The sequence below is a fragment of the Apostichopus japonicus genome, chromosome 8, assembly GCF_037975245.1.
Source record: "Apostichopus japonicus isolate 1M-3 chromosome 8, ASM3797524v1, whole genome shotgun sequence".
In the NCBI taxonomy this organism is placed as follows: domain Eukaryota; kingdom Metazoa; phylum Echinodermata; class Holothuroidea; order Aspidochirotida; family Stichopodidae; genus Apostichopus; species Apostichopus japonicus.
This window is the reverse complement of record NC_092568.1, coordinates 34,041,644-34,047,759: the sequence shown is the minus strand read 5'-3', so window position 1 is coordinate 34,047,759 and position 6,116 is coordinate 34,041,644.

Here is a 6,116-nt window from a genome sequence, read left to right as displayed (position 1 = left end):
CCAGGGACGTGATAAACTTATACCAGAATACACAGTTATGCCTTGAGTTATTAATACATTCTGAATAATTTAGTAGTCAAATATTGGAATATTGCGGACATTGGCTTAATCGACATAGATGCATTTAATATTATGCATTGCTAGCAAATGCATATTATTTGCACATATCTTTAACTTGAAAAAATTCACATATTGATATTTGCTGACTTTACATATTTTATTTCCAAGTACGAGATTTACAGTATGATCGATAGGATATCATGGTTTACAAGTATCTCACACTTTTGCCTGTGCTGACTAAATAAATATTAGTTCCGTACAGACAGCTCCCTGTGTGCCACTCTTAACAATTGAATCCACACTTATGGCTTCAGACTATTAGAAAAGACAACAAAACTGAAAGCTTGTACAATTTCAAAATCTATTTCGAATCAGATTTGTGTTATAGTTCCTTGATAGTACCGGTAGTTGCTAATTTCATATCATAACGCTCCATAAATAGCATGATTTCTCATAACAGAAATTTAAATTTATACAAAGGATCATTGTATAATCTTATAAACATTTACTGTCAGTTTTTACAACTAGTAAAGTATCTTTAAATATTCTTCATCCAGGTAAAATTTAAAGACAAAGTTCACAGCAAAGCAAAGTTCAACAACTGATAAACTGATAAAACCCGGACTGAAAGTAAATATAATATTATCATACTATCTGATATGAGGTTTAAAGTGAAGTCCAACATCTAATGCAACTGGCAAAGAGGGTTATACGAGAGCAGGCAAAGTATTAACAAATGTAAAGTTTCATCATGAAGTTCATCAACTTTCAAAATTGGGTAACATCAAAGTGAATATTGTGTTAAATCATCATATATCCAGTTTAACATCTTTAATCTCATTCAAAGGGTACTAGGAAAACTGTGATCAAATAAATAATACAATCTCTTAATTTTCAAATGATATATATCATCTTTAGTTACAAAAGTAACAAAAATATGTCTGGAGAGAATATTCCCACAACCCATAAAATCACCCTTCCTTTACATAGGGCAGCATGCCGAATCTACAGCTGGGAAACATATCATAACATGAAAGAGTTTCGACAAATTCTTCCTCATTCTAACACAATGGCTTATCTAGGGGAAGAGTATGTTTCTCCTTTTGTTGGTTCATTTTTAACCATCAACAGAACAGCACCATTCCAAAGTGTATCCACCTGTTAATGGATAGTATAAGCACTAGCCAGGTCCCCACGTTGGTGAAGCCGCATAGGAGGGGGGGGGGTTATACAGTAAAGTATCATTACATATATCTTGTGTAAACTTTTCATATTGTCCCTAGGGTACTTGAAAAGTCATATGGAATACTTGACTGACGAATGTGCTTGATTTCACTTGATATATCATTTTCAAAGGGACAATGAATTTAACACAATACCTCCACACATGTTCTAAAGGCAAACCTATCAGACATAAGTGAATACGTTAAGTTATTTGTCTCCTTTCTTTCTCTCTTATTGTAGTTTGTTTTTTTTGCAAGCGTGTGTCATCCTTGTTTGTGTTGTATTTAACAAATTATAAGACACGAACAGAACATATATACACTGAATGCATAAGCTTTTTAACATAGCTCAAGAAACAAAAACAAGCACAAAAGTTAAGAAACAGTGATCACAATATCATCATAACGTTAATGTCTTCATGCAATCCTAAAGGTTATCTTTCTAGCTACATGGAAAACATTTGTTTTCGACTTTAAAGGGTGATGTTCAGTAAAGTATAGCTTGTAATGGCAAGGAAAGTGACACCCAATTTGTCATTGAACCTTCCGAATAGAGGTTTGATCTAATCAAAGAGCTTTCCTACTTTGTCAACTGAACATATACAATATGGACATCCATCATTGCCATCCTGTAAGAATAAAACACAAGGTGTACACAAAGAGTGCCCACATGGTATGAAGAAAGCATCCCTTTCTCTGTCTGCACATATTCCACATTGGTTGCATTTCGGTATTGAAGATGGTTTGAATTTCACCTGCAAATAGACAATTCATATGACAAAATATTCATCATCATCATCATCGTCATCGTCATCGTCATCGTCGTCGTCGTCGTCGTCATCGTCATCGTCATCGTCATCGTCATCGTCATCGTCATCGTCATCGTCATCGTCATCGTCATCGTCATCGTCATCATCATCATCATCATCATCATCATCATCATCATCATCATCATCATCATCATCATCATCATCATCATCATCATCATCATCATCGAAGTATCAAAGCAGTATCATGTACTTTTCATATGTATTTCAGCAACACATTTTGTCAATTATAATTTTCAGACAAGCCGTGAAACCTTTTATTGTTTATATATAGTATATATATACCGGCAAGATTTATCATTTTCAGGTTGTTGTTATAAGTTACATGTTTTTCAAAAGTTTCATGCTAGTATAAACTAAAATGTGCGATATGAGTTGCCCTTAAACGTTTACTAGATGATTGTTTTAAGATTTTACTGATAATATGTTTTTGTTCATATTTACCGAACTATAACCGTGAACCGCGCTCCACATATCAGAACTTCAGTGGTACAATGCGAAGCACAATGTTATATATCAAATAACACACGTTAAAGAGTTTATTTATTTGCTCAATCATGTTTGAAAAATATAAATAGCGTAAAATTAACTCACTCAGCACCTATAATCATTTCCATATAATATGCAAGTTTTGATTTGTTCAGTAGCGTAATTGGCGGTGAGAAGATTCCCCAAGACGCTTGGGTTTTAATCCTGAGGTGGGGGTGGGGGGCATATCCTTCCACTTTGTCGCGAGGAGACACAATATCAAATGTGCCCGCTCCCTCCCCACTTGTGCACATTTATAAACCACAATTCACTGGATCATAATTTGTTACAACTCTTATATTCTTCCGAGTTCAGTTAGTCAGGAATTGTAGAAAACATCAGGTAAGGTGTTTTTTTAGTTTGCCCTCGGGTCTGGCCAATCCATTAAAACTTGGATGGTTCCTTTCCGTCTGACTTTCACTCTGGTGTTGATGACGTGTTCTTTTCTATACTATAAAGCAGTGGGATAGCGAGGAAACTTTTCTTCAAAAACTTGTCAAAATTAGTTGATAGATATATAGTCGAGTCGGTCTGTAGTCCCTGAGAGTACCAATCTGAATCTGCCCCCTCCCCCTCCCGTGTACCTGTGTAAATGATACATTGCGACTGCATTAGAACCTATTTTGTTCACGAACATGGCCGAGTGACATGTTGACGTCACACAAAATGAAGATGTTGCACAAGTGGGTAACATGAAGACAATAGGCAAAATACCACGTAAAAATAACAGCGATCAGTCAATATGAGTGAATTTCAAAGCCGTGTCAGCTTTTATATAGACCGTACATTACGCCAAGGGAGGGGGGGGGGGTGACCAGGTCACGTTTATAGTAGGTGCACCTTCACGCATTACCTGCATCACGGTCTAGTAGATATGCTAACTTTTCTGTCAAACATAGCTATAAGCCTTCCATTTTTATAGTACATTTATCATAAATATAATTATAGGGGCGAACCACTAAGATCCCTGGGTAAGCTAAACAGTTGGTTGCCTTATTTGTGGAAATATGTTTATTAAAAGGACAGAAATTGTGTCGATAGTCAGCATCATCTATAATAGTGATATCCATTCTTCTGCAGTGTTTTTGTAGCAAGTACCTGCGTTTTCTAGGTTTGGCTTAGTATAAGGATTACTAACATTGTTTTAGAAAAATTGTGGCTTGTTTCTCGAATATTAAAAAATGGTCAGTTAATTTTAAACCAATGATTGCTTACATGTGGTTGTTATATTTTGGTACTTTAATTAAAAGTCTTGGTAAGCCTGGCCAATTTTGCTTACAACAGCAAACACTTATTTGGTGTAATGAATTATGTTGTCAGAGAAGGATTCATGCCAGGGACGTGATAAACTTATACCAGAATGCACAGATATGCCTTGAGTTATTAATACATTCTGAATAATTTAGTAGTCAAATATTGGAATATTGCGGACATTGGCTTAATCGACATAGATGCATTTAATATTATGCATTGCTAGCAAATGCAAGTTATTTTCACACATTTTTAACTGGATAAATTCACATATTGATATTTGCTGACTTTACATATTTTATTTCCAAGTACAAGATATACAGAATGATCGATAGGATATCATGGTTTACAAGTATCTCACACTTTTGCCTGTGCTGACTAAATAAATATTAGTTCGGTACAGACAGCTCCCTGTGTGCCACTCTAAACAGTTGAATCCCCACTTATGGCTTCAGACTATTAGAAAAGACAATAAAACTGAAAGCTTGTAAAATTTCAAAATCTATTTCGAATCAGATTTGTGTTATAGTTCCTTGATAGTACCGGTAGTTGCTAATTTCATATCATAATGCTTCATAAATAACATTATTTCTCATAACAGAAATTTAAATTTATACAAAGGATCATTGTATAATCTTATAAATATTTACTGTCAGTTTTTACAACTAGTGAAGTATCTTTAAATATTCTTCATCCAGGTAAAATTTAAAGACAAAGTTCAAGACAAAGTTCACAGCAAAGCAAAGTTCAACAAACAACTGATAAAGTGCTTAAAACCAGACTGAAAGTAAATATAGTATTATCATACTATCTGATATGAGGTTAAAAGTGAAGTCCAACAACTAATGCAACTGGCAAAGAGGGTTATACGAGGCAGGCAAAGTATTAACAAATGTAAAGTTTCATAATGAAGTTCAACAACTTTCAAAATTGGGTAACATCAAAGTGAATATTGTGTTAAATCATCATATATCCAGTTTAACATATTTAATCTCATTCAAAGGGTACTAGGAAAACTGTGATCAATTAAATAATACAATCTTTTAATTTTCAAATGATATATATCATCTTTAGTTACAAAAGTAACAAAAATATGTCTGGAGAGAATATTCCACAACCCATAAAATCACCCTTCCTTTACATAGGGCAGCATGCCGAATCTACAGTTGGTAAACATCTCATAACATGAAAGAGTTTCCGACAAATTCTTCCTCATTCTAACACAATGGCTTATCTAGGGGAAGGGTATGTTTTTCCTTTTGTTGGTTCATTTTTAACCATCAACAGAACAACACCAGATAACATCAAAACATCAGCATTTCAACACAGATTCAGTCCAGTCTGTAATTAAAATGAGGGATTATCTCCCATTCCAAAGTGTATCCACCTGTTAATGTATAGTAGAAGCACTAGGCAGGTCCCCACGTTGGTGAAGCCGCATGGGGGGGGGGGGTTATACAGTAATGTATCATATCATATATCTTGTGTAAACTTTTCATATTGTCCCTAGGGTACTTGAAAAGTCATATGGAACACTTGACTGACGAATGTGCTTGATTTCACTTGATATATCATTTTCAAAGGTACGTTTAACACAATACCACCACACATTTTCTAAAGTCAAATCTATCAGACATAAGTGAATACATTAAATTATTTGTCTCCTTACTTCCTCTCTTATTGTAGTTTTTTTATTTATTTATTTTTTTTGCAAGCGTGTGTCATCCTTGTTTGTGTTATATTTAACATATTATTAAACATGAACAGAACATATATACACTGAATGCCATGGGCGGAATTACGGGGGGGCAAGAGGGGGCATTTGCCCCCCCACTTTTTTCCCAAATCTTAGTTCACTTTTTTGTCGTTTTTGCAGACAAATGTGCACAACCCTAATCGAAATTATTCCCCCACAACAGCTCTATCAAATAGGCCTGTTTGTTTCGAATCTATAAGTCGAATTTGTATTTAAGATCGTAACATGTAGCATGCAGAATAACTGGAGCTAGCACATGGTTCGCAGCACAGGTTACGAATCCTGGAGCTAACACACTATAGCGATTCAATTCTGCATGTGATGAATCTGCGGCATGTGCTACAGTGCTAGCTTTTCAACGTTGCTGCTCTACTGAATGCGTTGAATAACTAAATCCAGAGAAACGATTTACGAAAGCCAGATTTGCACATTGGGTATATCAATAATTAAATTCATAAACTGACACATGAC